The sequence below is a fragment of the Anser cygnoides genome, chromosome 6, assembly GCF_040182565.1.
Source record: "Anser cygnoides isolate HZ-2024a breed goose chromosome 6, Taihu_goose_T2T_genome, whole genome shotgun sequence".
Classification (NCBI taxonomy): Eukaryota; Metazoa; Chordata; class Aves; order Anseriformes; family Anatidae; genus Anser; species Anser cygnoides.
The window spans coordinates 2,745,894-2,766,359 of record NC_089878.1 but is presented as its reverse complement, the minus strand read 5'-3'; the positions used below and the strand labels follow the sequence as shown (position 1 = coordinate 2,766,359).

General features: G+C 40.5%; 1 long non-coding RNA gene across 1 annotated transcript; it reads left to right on the top strand.

The window, feature by feature from the left end:
* The first annotated feature begins 4,277 nt into the window (after positions 1 to 4,277).
* LOC125182151 (uncharacterized) lies at positions 4,278 to 19,560 on the top strand. Its single transcript, XR_010832569.1, has 4 exons — positions 4,278 to 11,385; positions 13,753 to 13,842; positions 17,397 to 17,496; positions 19,428 to 19,560. It is a non-coding gene; the product is annotated as an uncharacterized lncRNA (long non-coding RNA).
* The last annotated feature ends 906 nt before the right edge of the window (positions 19,561 to 20,466 follow it).

Below are 20,466 nucleotides of genomic sequence, written 5' to 3'. Positions count from 1 at the left end.
TGGAAGAAGAATGTTTCTCACTTCTCCAGTAGCAATTACAGTGGCTGAGTCTCACTGACTTCTAGAGACCTGCTGCCTCGCTTGGTAATGAAAAACAGGGCCGGATATGATGGCGTAGCTATAGCAGCACTGCAGCTGGGGAGCTGTTCATTACAAATAGCCTGTGCCAGTATGGTGTTGTGGAAAAACTTTTCAGTACCTCTTCTACCTTTCAAGCACTTCTTATTTTCCTTCTGCCCTATCTGCATGCTCTTACAGTCTGCTGCTAGGAGGCCCTGTGCATCCTGTTTTGCATTTGGACTCCTACACCTGGCTCTTGGTTGTTCCATCAGCTGTTTTCAAACAACCTTTTGTGCCAATCTAATAAATACTGGATGTATAAATTTAGTGAAGGACTGATCCCAGATGCTTTTCTGTCTTGTACTGTAATACATTTTTCATAAGCAGAAATTTTGTTCTTAATGTTCCAAAAGTGATATAGAACTTGGGATAGCAGCCATGTCTAGACCTCCCTTACCTGCTGTTTCTCATTTCTGCAAAGAGAACTGTAAGTAAAATTACATGCCAAGGTCTTTAATCACAATCTGAAGGTTAATACCAAGGGTTTATGATCAGCATTTCCCTCAAAGCTTTAGCAAAATACTCGATTCCTGTGCTTGTCACGATTTCTGTGCTATGCCAGCTGTTGCCTGATTATTATTGTTTCATTAATAAAGAGTCACATGGTTGGAGATAAAGCTGAGCTGTGATATGGCAATGCATCACCATTGAGTTGTGTGGATGAAGCCTTGATGAAAATTTCTGTTCTGTGATGTACATACTCTCAAAATTCACTTTAGGAGGCATTCTTGCTTTCATTGTATCAGCTTGAGAGGAGACACCGTATGAGGAATTTGCACAGGAACTGGTTCTCAGTCCATCAAATATTTGCATGCTCCCAACTAGAAGGAAACCGACATTTAGAGAAGGGGATGCGTGTGGTGGGAACAGAGCTGTGCAACGTGTTGGGCTGCTGCTCTGCTAGTGCAAGAGCAGGAGGGCTCAGCTCTGTAAGGCTTTGGGCTTAGCTGGGTAAATGTGCCCCGCTGGCAACTGTGCGCCGGCACGGCAGAGCTCTCTGCACTGTGTGGCATGCAGTGCAGTGAGCTGCTGCTTGGGCCAAGCTAATGAAGCCCACTTTATTATGGTATGAAGCTTTGAGTCTGTGACCAACTGAACACTTTCAACACGTGGTAGTGAATGCAAGTGTAAACACCCTGTACAACTGAACAATGACTCTCTTACGTCTTCCCTGGAGATTTCTTACCAGAAGAGAAAAATAGAGACTATTCACTTTGCCTGAAAGAAATTTAATCCTGTGTATCTTTGAACTGTTTGGAAATGTGATGTTCAAGCAGATCAGTTTTCTCTAGGCAGATGTGTGATATGCCATTTCTCTAATTACTTTCTATGCATGTTTTAAAATCAAGAAGTTAAATTTCAACATACTATTTTATCTTATCTGGGAAGAACAGCTTTTTTCTCCTTACACCCACTGCCCAACAGCAGATTGAGAAACACACAGACATGCACACACTTATAGTCCACTATATCATTTCTCTCTCTAATAACAGTAGTGTGTGGTTTTGTGTGAAAAAAAAAAAAAAAGAGCAACTGTTTAATTACTAAAACTCTATTAGTTCTGCTCTTTAGCTCTGCTCATCCCTTTGTAGATTAAAAAGGAATTAACCCCCCTGGCATAGATCCCTCCTGCCATTTCATTGTGTGTTTGGGTTTTGAACATGTAGTGGAAGAGCAAGGAAGAAGACTCAAATAAACCTCACGATGATTAGACAAGTTTTGCTGACCAGTATTAATCATTGTATTGACTAATACTTGTTTGTTATGCCTGCAGGTTGTAATGGAGGTGTCTGGCCTAGCTCTGAGGAAAAGAAGATGAGCATTAGAAGCTGCAGCATGGGGCTGATCACCCCAAGTGACTGACCTCCTTTGGGTACCATAGCTAGTTTATTGCAAGCTAGTCCAATCCTCTCTCCATAGCACTGCCATTTCTCTGTAGGCACACTACAGTTTCCTTCTGCTTGCTCATTTGTCTCCCTCTGCCTGTTGTCTTTTATTTGCCATTGAAATTGCAAGCACTGTCAGGCAGGAATGGCCTTTTGTTCTCCATATGCCTCAGCAAACACAAAGGTATCTTAGACCCATGGATACTACTGTGATAGCTTTAATTGTTTTCACTGGAAACCGCAGTTGAACTGAAGGTTTCAAATTTGTTTGGTGAAGTGGGATTGTCTTGCCAAATCCATGATTGCTTTCACATATTCCACTAACTTTGCTTCTAGGGTCTACGTGAGCATAAATCCTAGCCTACTGCCACGTTATTTGAGATCAGTCACTGGAGATTCTCTTATATAGACTCCAAGAAAGTTCACTGCTCACTGTCTTGAAATGTGTTGGCAAGGTATGGTGCATTGGTTACTTGGTACTGTGCATGCTTCTGATAATTAATGCTAGGGTCTTGCCTCACTTAACCGGGAGTTATAGCGGAGTTTCCCACTAGAATTTGGTATACCTTGCTGGTGGTTTTCTGTATTGTTCCCTCTAAAGAGCAACATGCAGCAATAGCGTAACACAGTGAAGTTTTAACTCCTTTGTACAGCAGTTTTTACTCCCCATCAATAAAAAGTTTTAGAGCTGCCACCAAACAGAACATAACACTTTCATATTCTGTGAAGGGAAAAGATTTCAGCAGCTGAGAAAAACACGCTACAGTTGGTATTTCATATGACTGATACTGATGCAATATTGATAACTAGTAACAAAACTGTAAGAGAAGAGTATAATATAGTACTCCAGCCAGATGTCTGGGTGTGTCATTGGAAATACTGTCAGTAGAAAATTATTGCTAGAGATGCAGCAGCACTGACTTCACTGAGGGAGACAGACACTGACTGAGCAGGGTCTGCAAGCAGATTTATGGTAAAGACAGATGCAGAACCTGTTATCCAGGAATCCAGATAAAGTATCATGCCCCAAGTACTTTCACAAAAAAAAAAAAAGAAAAAGAACAATAATCTTTATGGGAGTGGGGAGTGCTAATGGCCTTTTTTTTTTTTTTTTTTGATGGTGATGATGAAATCTGGGTAGAAAGAAACTAACAAACAACCTTAGTTATTATATTGCTGATGTGTAACCAGTCCAACTTATGATACGGAATGAAGCTAACTCAGTGCATCCTAGTGAAGAAAAAATAAAGGAATGGAAGGTAATCAGTATTATACTGAATGAATCTTTTTCCTATCTTCTGGAAGGCAACAAGTCCACAGTCTTTTGAATTCTCAGAACAAAACAATCAAATATCTTGTGTTTTAAAACCATTTTTGAGGCTGTTATTTGGCCATACTGTCTTAAGCCTTTTTATGTTGTTCAAAATGGAATTAATAAATTGCTTTTTGATGGTTATGCACATGTAACATCCACTTGATGACAGTAACAGTTGAACATCTAACTAAATATGCTCAAGAAAACAAGACTTTCTGTAACAGCTAAGTCCCAGCAATGTGGAGAATACAATTTGAAGCTTGCCAGCTCATGGGCTATTTGTGTTGTTCATTCTAGTTAGCCAGAAGCACGAGGCTGAGATCTGACAAGAGTGATGATTTCATCCTTTGGATACCAAAGCTTGAATATTTCAGTGTTGGAAGAAAAATGACACCATTTTATAGCTGTGTAGGATGTAATTGATACTTGTTTCTGTCTTCTACCTGCACTCACACACCTAACAGTAATGTTATGCTGTTGGCTTCTTTTTCTCAGCTGAACTTACAGCATCTGTACTGAGCTTGATCCCAAACCAGCAAAAAGAGATAAAATCTCTTTAGAAAGGTTTTTCTTGATTTTAATGTCTGTGATGTCTTCTCACACAGAATTTGCAATGATTTAGTAGCATTCTAATAACTAGCATGATCTAATTAGACTTTTAGGGAGATGTAATTAAAAAAAAGACAAAATGGTATAGTCTCGGATTAAAAACAAAACGAAACAGAGGCTGTCAAGTACTCAAGAAGGCTGGGAAACTTCTGTTTATTCCCATTATATCAACTGGTTTAATAAAAGGCATAACTTCTTATAATCTGTCTCAGATATAATCAGTGAAACCTTGCAGACAAGATACATGTTTTGCTAGGAATTCTTGGAACATCCCTTCTTGCATTCCTTCCAGAACTAGAGTTTCCCATTCCTTTACATGCAGTATCTCAGTGAAGGAAGAAGCCTGACCTTCATTTACAAACCAATCACTCCTGGATTATCTGGAACAATACTTCAAAAGGAAAAATAATTCAAGGCACAGTGAGTATTTTGATGGCTATATTCAAAAAGCAAATCCAAAGAGTCTGTCTCTCTTGCTAGCTGTGTATTGCTCTAACCTCACCCTGATGTCACCCCAAAGATAGTTCTGTCTATAAATGTACAAAAATATCAGGGAGTGGCCAACTCTCTCAATATACAGACCCTCTAACCTCTTTGTTCTTAGCACTCGTCAGCCAGGATCAGCACAGTATAACAAGCCCTTCCATTATCTTCATTTTTCTCATACATTTTAGGGCCCTCTTTTCAAGCCTTTTTTGGTTTTGCTGTAATGTGAGGCTAATTTTACTGTAAGTCAAAACATTGACAAGCATACACTTCCTCTGTAGGTTTAGAGATTGTGGGTGAATAGCATGTCTCTGTGCCACATTTAGCTTTGGATTTTGATGGAACAGACTGTTCCAACACGTCAGGTTTTTTCTCCTAGACCTCACCTTTCTGCCTATACGAAATGCAAGCTGTTTGCTATTTTGTATCCTGCTCCCGTATAATGGACTAATTCTTTTCTTATACTGTCTTCCTTCTACTGTCACATCTTTTCTACATTATGGTGATCCTTCAAGCAGGAAATAGGTCTCTTCAAGCCAAGTGCTGTGCTATGCTTGATTGCTGCTTTGTATTTTCTATAACTGTGGTGGTCTAGTGGTCTGGGGTCTCTGGAGGAGACCATGGAAGGTGGTGCTGGTGATTCCCAGGGAAGCGAGAGGTGTTAGATCTACATTCTATGTTTCAGTGCCAAACTGCGGTATGAGATTCTAGACATTCCAGTCTCTCTTTTCCTTTAGGAAGGAGCTGCAGTTGCCATAGATATGGGTTGTGATTTTGAATGGAAGGGGAAGTGGATGAGAAGACGTGCCATGGTTTAGTCTGGGCATTTAGACAGCAGTCCTATCAGGCTGTTGTAGCCAGTTAAACCCAAACTCAGCAGAATAAGAAAAGTGCACATGCATTTTCCAAACCATCTCCAGATTTAAGTGCTGATGCGGGAAGTAGATTTGAACTAAAAATGCCTGGGAATTTGATTTTTGGTTGGCAAAACATGGCTATCTGAGGAACAGCTTAGGTAGTTAAGGCTCTTGAAGAAGGGCTTGTAGAAATAACTGAAAGCAGGTTTGTGTAGACTGGGTAGACATCAGAGGTGTATGCACTGCTATAGCTTTCCCAGATTTTTCAGTGTTTAGTGCACTTTTGTAACCAGCTTTATAGTTGTTGTTCTTAGAATAAAAAGTTTTCTTTGAAGATTTAGAGCTGTACATCTTTAGATACATTTTCAGGCATTGGACAAGTGCTTCAGTAAGTAGCTATGATTCTTTTCTCAACAGGTGTATTAGCGTGCTAAGAGTTTAAGAGTTTCCCTGTTTTCTCCATGGAATGCATTCATATCTCTTGATCCGTCTGTTGTGGTATTATTATTATTATTATTTTTTATCCATGCACCTGGCTTGCCTATTCTGTTTGTGCTCTGAATTGGGAACATAATTCTGCAAGAAACCCCGGCTTATACAGATGAATTTATTGATCTATGTGTTTCATGAGAATTAGGCTCACATTTGTGTTCTCAAAAATAAGAGATTAAGGGCTTTTTAAATTTTTTTTTCTTCCCAAGAATTAAATGAAGCATTTATTTCTCATGTTTTATCTTCTGCTGTGAAGAGTGAAATATACACAGAATTTGCGGTAGTTTTTTTCTTTTCTTTCAATAGTGTTTCATGACCTGTGAGATATTCTGGCTTTGCTAACATCAGTGATAGGCTTCCAGTCTTCAAGGGCAGTGGGGTTTACCCCTACTGTGTTGGGATTTTTAGATGATAGCTTGATAAGCATGTTGTATAATTATGACTTGCCCAAGCTCTTGCTACTACTTAAAGTTTCAGGTTTATATGTCTATCTTCTCTGTAGACTTTTTTTCTTTTCCTGTAGAAATATAACTTCATATCATGGCAGTTGTGCCTCTTCCATCTATCTCCGGACTCCTGTGGATGAGCAGCGAGGCCTGGCTGAAATGGCCCTACATCCTGTGACAACTGGTAGGCTCTTCTTAATAGACTGGTCCAGCTTCTCAGTACAGCCCTTAAAGTTGTGGACTCTTGGTCTGGAAAGCCCACCTTGATATGCCTTGCTGTTTCTTGCTGAAATCTGTTTTTTGGTGAGTGAGTACCATTTCACCTCTGAGATACCTCAAGTGCTGATGATGGCTTCTTGCTTTGGAGGGTGTTGACTGTGAGTCCTGACCCCTGTTTTTAGATGAGCGTGGCAGATTTTTTTGTTGTAATTTGGAATGGAGCCTCCTTTGGCACCAAGCATTGCAAAAGACAATTTTCTGTTAGAGAAACAAGCTGTTCCTGGTACATTCTCCTGCATCTGTGCTCATACGGATCTTCTCCTGTTCCATTACCATGGATATTTGGCAGGGCCATGAAACCTCTGGGTGCTCGCTCAGTAGCCCAACCTGTAACACCACTACTTCTAGAATTGGGATGCTTTGGGAAAGAGCAAAGCATCCAGGGGTCCTAGAGATGCCATGTATCCCTGCCCCTTTCCATCCCCCAATGTCCTCCCATATCCTCCTGTCTTCCCTCTGTCCCAGTCCATCGTGCACCCCACCTACAGTTCCCTCCTAACATGCTCCAGCCCCTGCTGCAGAATCACCTGTGTGCCCCAGCCCCACCATGTCCATGTAGCCCCCTTGGCCATGCACAGGTGATATCAAGGTTGGGCTCATCCCACAGCAGTGACTGCAGGCACAGCTGGGTCAGCACCTCCAGCACCACCAGCATGTCGTGGGGGCAGGGACCCTCATGTCCAGCAAGACCCTGCCAACTGGAGTAATGCTGACTCATGGGGACTTAGGCTTTGGGGACACCTATCCACAGGGACTCAGGCATCTAGGAGACCCACTGATCTGTGGGGACCCCTTTTTATAGAAAAACTTGATACTGCAAAGAAATAAGGGGTATTAGTAAATATTAAGTTGAATAATGTTTCTTTGTGCTACAAACACTATATGTTTAAATTAACTCATCACATTCAGTAACAAGTTTTGCCAGCAAATAGGCAAAATGTTCTGTGTGAAATAGTTCACTTCTAATAGCTCAGGATCTGTCAGACTTTTACCAGATGAATAGTTATTAAATTAAGTGAGGATATATGCACTGCACTATTTAATATATAATGAAACTCTTTTGATAAATATATGAGCTGAGATTAAGGCTGCTAATTTAATCACTGACAGCAGAGTCTCTGTGTATGGAAAATAACCCTTTTGCATTGAAACGTTCATTTCTGCTAATTTTTCCATGTGGTTATTATACTTGCAAAGATCCAAAAAAGGCCATTTTCCTGGAGGCAGAAAGAAAACTACAAAAGCTTTAGAGGCAGCTGGGCAGGGAGCCGTGGGTCTGACTTTGCTGACAGAAAAAGTGATTTGGAGGGGAGCATAGTCTGACGTTTTATTGAGAAAGTCCTCGGGTAGAAAACTGCTGATTAGTTTCACCCTAGCAGTGTCAACTGAGTCTGACCACCTTATTTCCCAGCTCCCAGTGCCCATTTCAGGTGCTTGGGGGAGAAGTGTGGTTCCTTGCTGGGACATGGATGACTCTGTTGTGGTGTTGCTGGCTGGTTCTCCACCCCCAGCACAATGATGGTTTCTGAAAATTACTGCTGATTTCTCAGGAACAGATTGTATGTTTTTGTATGAGGGCTGCATCTGCTGAATGTTAAATAGATTTTGTGTGTACCGGTGTCAGGAGACAGAAAGAATAAATAGTCCCTAAGCAGACAGAAAGGCTATATTTAGGTCTAGGCTGAGTATGCCCTCTGCCTGCCAAATGCAAAAAAAAAAAAAAAAAAAAAATCAAAATGCCTCTTCATTTCCTGCTGGACCTTTATATATAATTTTTTTCTTCATTGTGTTTTAAAACTTTCAAATGTGGATACAGTCTAGTGTTGGGAAGCTGCACAGTCCTGCCTCTGTGACAGCCTCAGAAGCATACAGTTACTTCCAGGCTCCAGCCACAGCCCTGCCCTGCCTGATCATCAGCTCACTGAGCCTGACCTGATCTGTGGGCTGACATTCTGACCCAGCCTCAGCCTATTTCCACCCCCAAGGTCTTGCCCCTGGTTGCCCTCACCAAGCCTAAACATAACTCCAACTCACAGGGGTACATCCCAGCCAGGCCTTCCCTACACTGTCCCTATCCCCATCCCTAGGGAACTGGGGCTGCCTCCCGGCTTCCCTGCTCTCTGGCTGGGGTGGTGGGATGGGCTCTGGCTGTGAGACCCAGCCCCAAGGGTGACCCCACTGCTCCTGGCCTTCGCAGTGCCCCAATGCATGTGGTGTCCAGTCTTCCAGACAACACCCTGTTATGCTTTCAGCTATTATGAAAGATTAATCCACAGAAGTCTTAGGTTAAAGGGAACATGAAGGACTTCCATGATTCCTCCTTTATGATTTTTCACGGAGAGCACAAGACTCCCTTTTAAAGAGGCTTTGTGTCTTCGGACTTTGCAAAGCATGGGGAGTGTGCCTGTGTTGCAGCAGAGTACAGAAGTACCTGAGCAAGTGTTAAATGAAGTGCTTCGGATATCACAGAGCAATCCAGCCATGGAACTCAGCATGAGCTAAATTTACCCGACTTCTCTGCACTGTAGACATACTCTGGTTTAGAGGTTTGACAAATGGTCTGTAGGTTTGAAACAGCTTCAGGAACAGCCTGGCATTAATCCCAGGCTGAAACAGGAAACAAAGAGTGCCAAGAGACATTGAAAAAAGAACAAGAATTTCTTGTCACAAGCACTCAGAGGACTTTAGCCCTTGAAGAGGAGATTCTGAGCTCCTGATGTGAGCAGACTTTCATATACTGCTTTCCAGTTTTAAAATTGTACAACTGGGCTTGGTCTTTTGTTCCAGCCACATCAGAATTTGCTAAAAACCTGCCAGTTATAGGAAGCCTCCTTCCCTCCCCTTTTGTCAAGAATGACTCTTGTAAGTAACGCTGAGCCTGTGCATACTGCTCTGCTCTATCAGGAATTAAACTGCAGTTTGTCATGAAATGGAGAAACACAATGTGCACCTTCATGAGGAAAACAGTTGAGGAGATAGGATATCAACTCTTATTTTCTACTAGAGGTGTTTTTTATTTATTATTTATTTATTTACTTTTTTTTTTTCTAGAACAGCCTGCGTTCCTGGTTTGAAGCTGTGATGGGGAGATTCAGGCTGGATATCAGGAAAATGTTCTTCACTAAGAGGGTGGTCAGGCACTGGAGCAGGCTCCCCAGGGAAGTGCTCATAGCACCAAGCCTGGTGGAGTTCAAGAAGCATTTGGATAACGCTCTCAGACACGTGGTCTGTTTTATTTGGTGGTCCTTTGGGGACCCTGGAGTTGGACTAGATGATCCTTGTGTGTCTCTTCCAACTTGGGATATTCTATGATTCTATGTTTCCCTAGTTTTCCCTTTTATATATTGCTTCTTTCCATGTGTAGACTATGAGTAAATGTGAGTGGAGAACCACAAACTCCATGAGCCCAGAGTGTTTTGGAGCACGCTGTAGCATGAAAGTTGGGTTGGTAAGGTCCTGTCTAATGCCCAGTACAAAGTCATGCTTTGTGACCTGCAGTTTCAGGAATGACAGCTCTCTTTTAATTCCTTCAGTACATGTTTATGACTCACTGGGTCATCTGTGTTTTGAATGTAGCAGATTCTGTTGTGTGGGTACATATGTATGTGGTGTATATGTAAGTGAGAAAAAGCTAGGGTTGAATATCTGACTACTAGTACTTCTCACTTCTGTAAAATAGAGGTGGCTAGGGTAGCCTAACCTGAAGCTAAAAATGCAGTAAATACTGGATGGTGGGATTAGGAGCTTTCTGCACAACCCATTGTAAAAATAGTGAAGAGTTTTTGCACAACCAAATGCTTGTTGCTAGTATGGAGCAGAGTGCTAGTCTTCTAGCTGAATTGCAAATTCAAAACTGGCTATGAATGACCAAGGGAATGATAAAACTTTCTTTAACCAGACAGGTAAAAAACACGCAAATCCTTTATCTTTGTCTCCAGTAAAAATGCTCCTCTGGTTCAATTGTCACTTAAATGAGTATAAATCAGGAATAGCTCATGTAAATCTTACGTCTGTGCTGCACCTTCTGGTAAGTCTCATGGGCTTGACAGTGATACGATCTAATTTAAAGTGTCATTGAGGATTTATTCAAAATGAGTTTTACAAGAGTACTCCGCAACATTTCTCTATTTGAAAGGAGAAAGTAGGTTAAAAGAAAGATAATTTACAAGGAAAAGTCAAGGCAAGAATAATCAGCATGAGGGCCTGGTTAGACACATGACAATGTTTAATCCTTACTGTTACTAATCCTTCAGGCCAGGATTGCAAAAATTAAAGTTTTTCTTTTCTTTCTCGTGTATTACCAACTGCTTAGAGGACAGAGCAGCCCCAGTTTCCTCATTTTGTGTCAGGTTAATAGGAACAGTGTAAAGGACAAGATGCAGCACATGTTAAAGTATATGCCTATGGGCTACATACCTCATTCAACTGGAAAACTATTGCCTTATAAATCTAAATAACCAAGAAGAATGAAACCAGAGCCTGATGGTGCCCAGTAACGTGGCCAAGAGACAGTCATAACGACCAGGCATATGGGCAGCCAACTGAATAACGCTGCCAGGAGGGATGTCTGCAGTGCAGAAGTTGGGAAATGCTTATTAAAAGTCCTAACATGGCTGCATGCCCCTGAGAAGTCACTTCTGTTGAAAGAGGCATCTTTCCAGACTGCTGGTGAGTTTCTATATGTGTTTTCATACTTGTGCATTTTGGATGTGTTTAGCTGAAGCTGACTTGTTCTTCCTATCAATATCTGATGCCTCCTATCACACCCATTATTTCAGTTTATCATCACCCTCCTGGGAAACTTCAACAAAAATGGCTGGAAACCTCCCCTCCTGCATCATTTGCTGAGCAATTCAATCAGCTTAGAAGGAAAGGCTTAAAGCCAAAAGCTACAAGTATGCTAAGCTTTATTTTGGTAAAGGAAACACTAAATCTATCTGCTGTTTTTCTTGTTTTCCTTCTTTTCCTTTTGCTGCACTTCGTTCTCATTGTATGTGCAAGGTGAGGATGAAGTCTGCCTCTGTCAGAATGTGAATGCTGTCAAAAATAGACATCTCTAGTAAGGTATTTTGGTTTAAGTGTGGTACATTTTTTTTGTGTTATAGTTAAGGATATATTCGTGTCAATTTTCTGGCAAGCTGATCAAAGGTACTGCTTTGCAATCTTTCACTCTTTTTCTTTTTTTCTTTTTTTTCTTTTTTTTTTTTCCTCCATGACATGAATACATTTTTGCTCAGAAGTTTTATTCCTTATTTTAAATAAAGTCTTGGTACAATACTATCAGCAAACTAAACATAAAACAAGTTGCTATGCAAGGCTAAACAATGAATCTATGATTTTTTTTCCTATTTAGTCATTCTTAGAGTTTTACCACAATAATATTTGATTATTGTAGGCAAAGTCATATCAATAATATTTAAGATAAAATAGAAAGCAGGACTTCTTAGCATTGCTGCTTCTAGAAAACCATGTCTGCTTCAAAACAGCCTTAGGAACTTGACTGCATCTCAGCAGTCAAGAGATTGAACACTGTGATCATCACCGTCACATTCTGATGCATAATATTGCTGTGGGCTCTTGAGTGTTACTCTCTTGCACTCAGAATACTGGTGCTCGTTCTGCTGGCAGTCTGTTCAGCCTATCACTACTAGAAGTGCCCTTGAGACTCATTTTGTCATGTATATGGCCTTTCAAAGTCTCCAGGTAAGAGAAGTGTTAAGTCCACATAATGTACATAGTTGTACATAGTTGTTGACAGTTACAAGACTTTTTCTGTAATCACAAGTGGCAAGTTCAGAATACAGTTATTGCTGCTGTTGTCTTTTTAAAACTTCCTTATGCTATTCATGTCAATGTCACTATTTGAAGAAGGTGAAGGAGCTGATGAAGTTAAATTTTGAGATCATTTTACCATCACAAAATGCTGAAGTGTGACTGCAAATGTTCTTCATAAAAAATGGATAGAAGACCTGTGTTTCTTCTCCCTGATTCTATTTGAGTGGAGGAAATCCTGATTCATGGTGGCAGGCAAGACAGAAGGGCCAGAACCCTAGGCTTTTGATCCCAATTAGTCAGGGAAAATGCATAACAACATTTAAAAATTAAAAATTTGAGTGTTGGCTCCTCCTTGGAAAGAAACATAAGGCTGGAGGTTGTGTACTTGTCAGATAGTGGTTAAAGCCACTCATTCCCCAAGCAGCAGCAGTGTCTTTCTGTGTCTTTACGGACATTTACCTGTTAGGGTTTGTTAAGTGCCTCTTCTGGACTCTGAAGGACACTACAGCAGCCTACTACTAATTATCTTCTAATCTGCACAAAAAGTTGTTTCCTCTTCCACTCTTAAGGTTTCAGAACAGAGCTTTTCTAGCTAAGAGCACAGAATTTTAAAGAAATGCATGCACCTTAGTGTGCATATCAATACACATACACAGAGATATATGGACTGATCTTCTATTAATGACTGTGAATGGTGATGGATATAGGAAGACACAATACGGCCTTAAAAAATAACTTGTTAGTATGTGGTGCAGTACAGGCTACTATTGCAACTTGTTTGTCATTTGCAAATCAATAAAATTACTTTTCCAGACATGAGTGAGAATTAGTGAGGTTTAATGTTATTCTTGATTTTTGTTTATTTAAAAATCTCTCTGACTAATATCTTCACTAGTAAGTAGCAAACATTCTTGGCTTGTGTAAAACAGCACTGAGATCACTGCAATGTGCTCACTGATGCTAAATACTGTAGACCTCCTGCACATTTTCAGTATGTATCCACTGCTTTGGAGCAGTGGTACCTGCAATTGTGTGGCTTTCATTGGCACGTGTAAGAAATGAGATGTGTTTTTTAACATGATTGTCTCAGTTTCATCTGGGGGGGTTTACAGTGTTGATCTCAGATCTCAGCAGCATACCCGATGTGACTTACTAAAATGCAATTTTGGACAGAAATGAGTCTGAGGTCCAGCCACCAGAGACTCTGAAAGCTTCTCTGCTGAATGTTGATACCACTGTGGGAGTACGGTAAAGAAGAAATGTTTGCATTAGGAATTATGCTGTCTTTACTTGGCATCTCTGTCACTGCACCATGAACTAGAACTTGCTCAGTTGCTGTATAAGCTCATGACTAGATTGGCATTGCATTTGTGAGTCTTCTATAAAGGAAAAACATTACAATGTACTTAAAATTGCCCTTGGCTAAAGTCATTTTAAGTGAGAGAGTATGAGTGTGATTTACAGCAAAGGTCCTTTCTTCTTTCTAGATTGCTGAAGGATGAAGATCCTCACTCTCCCTGCCTGTTTGAACTTGGGTACTGATCTGTGTGGCAGCAGGACCTGGGGTTCCTTGCAAGGTAAGGTCTTTGAAGCTCTTTAAGTTGCTGAATGCATGTGGATGTCCATAGACAAGAGGGTAATTATATGTCTGGAAAATAATTTTCACATGTCAAGATTATTATACACAGCAGATGAAAGATGGGAGAGAGACAAGCACATGAAGGAGAGGCAGCAAAGGCTCATTGGAGTAAAGATCTTGGGATGATATGAAGCTCACAATGGGAATGGTGTGTCACTTCAGCTGCTAACTCTTCAGGAACAGATTTCTATTCATATCTTGGCATTGGCTCTGCTAGTGGGATCACTTTGTCTGGAATAACTCCTATTATGCTATTATCTGGAGCTCCTAAGAAGTATCGGTCTACAGTGTAATTGTGCATTGTATCCAGTCAGATTGTAACACACCAGAAAGGTCAAGCAGTATATAGTGGAGTCCACAATTATCAGTCCGTTCCTTATCACATTAGTTATCTTTCTTTTTATTATCTTCAGTACTACAGGATTAGTCAGGTCAATAGCGCTGAAGTGACATACCACCTCCTTTCATTTGTGCTTTTAGATGACATATCCCTAGTTTTCAGGTACAGAATGGGAGGAAGGATATAGGGTAGCCTAATTTGGGTAGCTAGTGTTGTCCTAAAATACTACCTAGTCTAGAAATAGCAGCTTTTCTTAGGTACACTGAATAGAGGCATGACTGGTTTAGTCCTCTGAGGCGCTTCTTGTCTTTTGAGAACAGTGACTAAATAAAGAGTTAACCAGCCTAAACAGCAAATTTAGGTATCAAACCTCTGGCTTTGTTTTGGAGCTCAGGTTCTACTTATTCTTGTATAATTTGTGTTCCCCTACACTCTCGTATTCAGAACTGTAAGAAGTAAGTGGTCATCAGGACAAAAATACTATTGGCAGCTCTGTGGCCATTGGAGAACATATTTGTGTTCTGCACGTTCCTCAAATATTGCAGCTGATAACGAGTTGAACTCCCTTTTGCCAGCCTCATAAAGATGAGGACTGCAGAGTTTAATCTCTCTCTCTCCCTCCTTTTTTTTTTTTTTTTTTTAGATAGGTTTGTCCTTCTAAAGAGCCACAAGACATTCTTAAAATTATTATTGGAAATCTAGTAGTTTGCACAAGAGAAGTCATAGGGTTTAAGTTTATACTAAAATAAAGTGAATATTCTGCATCTTCTTATGAAGGATAGCACTCTTAACTGTCTAATAATTAAAGCCTCATATGTTGGTGGAAGCAGGAAGGATGACTTATAACAGAAATCATAGAAAAATAGCTTGTCTTACTTCTAAACCATTAAGCATAAGCATTAAGATGTTACTATCATCTTTGAAGTCTCAGACATATGCCTTTGTAGTTTATGCATTGCTTGCACTTACGCTACAACTAATGTGCCTTAGTCAGATATTTAACATTACATGACCCTTTATTCTTGCATTCCAATGTCACCAGTGTTAGACTGTTAAAGATTAACCTGGAAAGTATTTTGAAAAACACAACCTGACTTCATTAACCTCTTGAAAGAGCACTTAAGGTTAAAATATGCCATTACATATTTCCAAGCCTAACATGGTGATGCACTGCATGTTTTATTGCTCTTAATGTTCTATTACCAGAGACAATTCACCCTTTCTTATAGTAAATGACATTGTTATATATTTATTTGACTCTTGGTTCTAAGATCCAGGTAGTCTTATGTTTATTAAAGAAGCTAACAAAATGCTTAGGTGGGCCCTCAAAACCTTAACTGCTTTCTGTTTAGAGATATCCATTAGCCATTACTGTTGAAAATGTTAAAACACCAACAGTAATTCCATATCCTCAGTGGGACCAAAGCTGGGCAGCTCCTCATGTTTCTTGCTAATATTCAGGAGAGGTTTCCTCTCCCATAGTATGTTTTCCTGAATAACTGCTTTCAGCCACCCAGTTTGGCCTCCTGTTTACTTCAAACATTTTATGATCTAATAACAGAAATTAATAAAATAAGCTTGATACCAATTTCCGCCTAGGGCTTTCTTTCCCTCCCTAGTGAAGCACTTTGCAACAGTGGTGGAGATGATTGCTTTTCTAGCAGCAATATTCTTCCTAGGCATCTTTTCTAGGGAGTGCTGTAGAGTTCATTGCTATGCTCTGAATTCATCTTATTTGTCTAGGGACTTTGGTTTTTTGTTTGTTTGCTTGTTTTTTCTTTAGTTTCATGCAAGACCTTAGCTCTAGGCTAAAGCCATATTAAAAAATAAAAAATAAAAAAAAGGGAAATTACAGGGGTTTTATCTCTCAAAGGAAATTTTACTTTATTAATTTTTGGTGCTGGTGGAATCCCAGGCAAACTCATTATTTGGTGGATTGAGGGTAAGAAGGAACAGGTAAAGAAGAGGCACCAGATGTAGGATGGAAAGCTTCCCCAGAAAGCTTTAGACTGAACTTAGAGAAGCAACCGATATAGACAAGAACAGTATTTCTTGGTAGGCACAATTCTTAGAAATTTGCTGAGATGTCCCCTATGGCAGGAGCTGGTGAGAAACTAGTCTGCCACCAGATGGCATTGAGTGGGGTTAGAGCTGCATCTGAAGGATGAGATGGAGAGGGAAAAGCTCTCATAACCTTGCTGCTCATCTGCATCTCTCCCTCTTTCCTGTAACTCCCACTGCCTGGCTTAATGGCAAAAATTGAGAAGAGGCCAGTATATGAACTTAAGATGCATGAATATGGTCTGTAGTACCAGTGGCACTGATTGTGATGATGGCTTGGGCTATGTTTAAACTGTTTTCAAGCTTTCCAGTCCAAGGTCATGCTTGACTCTGTCTTGCTCTGTTATGGGATGAGGCTCGGTTAAGTGCCAACCCATCCTACCTTTGCATTTCTCCTTCTGGAGAAGGGAGCTGTGTTGTGCTCTAACCTGTGGCTGAGGGAAACTAACCCATTGAGACTGAGCCAATAGTCATTTGGTTGGCTGACAGATACTAAGCTTATTTTACTGGACTGTGAAACAAAATAGTCTACTAGGAGTAGATTACAGATCTTGAAAAATATGAAAACTCTTGTGTCTCAGTCCTGGTGGAATATGTTTGTCCAGCTGGCAAACATGAGTTCTGAGTTCTTTCTGTACAGAATTCCCTCACTTTCTACCTTCTTCAAAGTATCCAGTTGAAGCATGACAGGGACTGTGTAAAGGACAGTCTTGCTCTGAAATCATTAGATAACTCAGATTCAAGTCATGCTGACAGCTGCGTAACATGCCTAAGTCTTCCTTTTCCTTTGTGCTCTTCCTCAAAAAGAAATGCCCTGAATTAGAATAAATAGCTTTTTTTTTTTTTTTTCCCCTCCCTTAATCTGGAAAAATAATATGCAGACCTATTTCTTTCAGTATGGTTGTGAGCCTTACCTCAGGGCTGGAACCCCAGTTTTGTTCCCTGTATATACAAGGAAGCAACTGGCTGTCTGCAGCACACAAGCATTAGGATTTTTATGTACCCAATTCTGTGTTTGTTCCTTTTATTTCATAGTATTTGATGACAGGAAAGCTTTTTTTTCATCGGTGCATAGACTATAATGTTTGCAGGTGTCCTTGTGAAATAGAATCAAACATCCAATGGAGCAGTACACTTGTGCATGTGTGGATTCTGCTGGGAACGTGTGTGTTTCTGGATGTCATTCTCCAGGTAAGAAATAAGGGTGTTATGCCCTCCCTCTTTGTTCCCCTGTTTCCTAAAGTATTCGTATAATGGCACCACAATGCAGGGTGATCAGGAGCCAGCCACCCAGCTCTGCCAAGGGTACTGACATACAGAGGAGCTCACCAGTCTCTGTTAGTGACAGTGAGGTGTAGAAGCAGAGCTTGCTGCCCATTCTGAGCAGGTTGACAGCTACACCAGTGACAAACAAAAAGCTAAGAATATCATTTCAGATACAAACCTCACTAGGAAACACTTCTCAGCATACTGATTTCACAAGAGGTTCATGACTGAGACACTAGAAATAAGAGCAGATATGTCTACACCTTCCACTCACTTTCCAAAGGACTCACGCCTTCTGGGGATCTCTCCAAAATGATGCAGATAGTCTGTACAGAGCTGGGAAGGCAGAGGAGGTGAATGATATTGGCAGCCAGGCAGAGAACTAGCTAGCTGTTCTCTTCCAGACTTTCACGGCTGCACAGAGCATAGTGTCTCCCTGTACCATTTAGTGACTTTATGACATCACCACCTGTTACCACGGAAATCCAGAAACTACAAATTTGGATCTTGGCAGCAAGGTATAAGGAGGAAGTATCTTCCTCTTTAGGGGGTCAAAAAGGAAAGCTGAAAAAAATTTTCAGAACGTCTTCGAATTGGAATAAGGTTGGGAGAGGTTAATAATTCCAAAACAAACAATTGTAGCTGTTGAAGAGGCAGTGTGGTCCCTACAATGTCCTTCATAAAAAGCAAACGTGGGAGATCAAGTGCAGAACCCCTAACTTCATGCATCTTAAACATATCTCTCAGACATAAGACCATTGCTATTGACTTATAACTTTAGCTCTGACCAGCAGATATAAAGAGCTGCTTTTAGAGATGAGATATCCACTGACCAATGATTTTCAGGAAGTGTTAATAACTGCTGCTTCTTGAGAAAGAGTTTGCTTGTGGTTCACAGCAAAGAAAGTATGTAGTGTTGAGTTCTGATAAAATTGTGTGCAAATACCATTACTGTTGTGATGACATGCTTTTTATAGCTTTTAATTAATTAATTAATTTATTTTTGGTGAGAACTGGTGTCTTTAGACATGAATTTTATGGCTTTTAAGTGCTTGAGATTTTTGAAGTTATGGAAATAACATTTTTGTCTTTTAGTAACATTAGCTGACATTTTACTTATGTTGCACAGCTAAATGAAAACTGCTTTTTAAATGGATGGTTATTAAATTGAATTATTGAGTAGTTGAGGGCTGGCTAATATTAGCTCTTACACAGGCTTGTTTGATTTCACTGACATTGCACAAGATGTACAAGTATGGTATGTACTTGAGTTGCCTACAGATGCATGCACCCTTGCTGCAAAGGCAGGGGGAGCAGGAGCTGACCTCAGCTCTGGAATCTTAACAGCTGCTTTGTCTCCATGTGCACCTGCAAGGCTGTGGGCTGTGTGTGGCTGTACTTCCACCTGGAGGTCCCATGTCAGAAAGGTAGAGGTTGTTAATGCTCACCAGGTGTGAGGGAGATCTGACTCAACCTGTACAGAGTATGAAAGACCTGTGGACTCATTTTATTTGGCTGTCTCCACTAAGGACCAAAATCATCTGGAAAAAAAACACCTTGTTGATAATCTGGTTTTAAGTATATCCATGATGGCAGTTCTTATGTGGACATTGAGCAGCATTTCTAGCATTGTTCCATAACTGTCTCAGACAAGCACAGGAACACGGTTAATCTGATTCATGTCCTCCATATAAAAAAGCAAACAAGACCTGCTCACCAAACAACCAGTCTGTTGTTCTCCTATTTAGTTGGCGGCTTGGTTCCTGGGATTTCTATTCCACAAGAGCAGTTTGAATATGGTCAAGCTCTTGTTATCTGGAATATGTCTCAGTGTTCCCTGTTATGCCTTGTTTCAGTGGGATAATGACCAAGAAAGCTGCTGAGCCATGGATGGATTGTAGGAATATGTCATGAGAAAGATGCCTGGAGTCATCTGTCCACACGCTGTGATGCTGGCTCGCGTTTCCAAAACAGAGTTGCAGACAGAAGAGATCATGACTGCTCTGAAGAACTTTGCTATCTATGCACGTTCCTTTTTTATGCTTTATAGTGAGTCACTTTGAAAGGCTCCCTTTTTGGTCCTCTTTAGTTAGACTGCTGGTTACTTTTTCTTGCACATCCAGCTGACTGGGACTGTTGTCATGTTTTTTCTCCCTGGAATAGTTGAAGTGTTGTCCTTTTCCCTTTTTTCTCCTTTATTTATTTATTTATTTATTTTGGGGGTATGGAAGATGCTTCTGAAGAGGAAGGATTTTACTTCTTGGAAAAATTCACATACAACACACATGCCCCACACAGAGTTTCAGGCTGGAGGTATGCTCTGGAATTCCCATGGAGGAGAGAACATTTTGTTTTGGCTGGTAAATTCCTGGTTCCGGTGATCTCTGCCATGGTTTCAGAGCGAGGTGCACTCCTGTGGCCTTTGTGTCCATCCCAAATATGCTCTCCAAATTCTGGCTGATCTGGAGCTACTCTTAGGTGTACCCACAAGGGATTAGGAGAAAGTACTGTGACACTGCCTGATTCCCACACAAACCTTAGGTAAATAAATGAATATGACAAGTATCATATTAAGCCATTAAGCTGACAAATATATGGTTTTCTTATTTCTTATATAATATACACTTGCACTTATAAATCTAAATTATTACTGGGCACCTGCATGTCTGTGCTGATGCTTTTCCTTATATTTGATAAAGTGGAACTGAAAGGGCAGCTTAACAGGGCATACAGGGACAGAGACTGCTATATCTTGCCATCTTCAGCATAAACATATTGACTCCTCGACTCAGAGAAAGGGGGGTGAAAGGAATGCAGTGTAGAGTATCCTTAGAGAATAAACTAATTGTCTTTCTCATGTTTTCATCCTCCTTTTCCTCCGGAGGCAAACACACA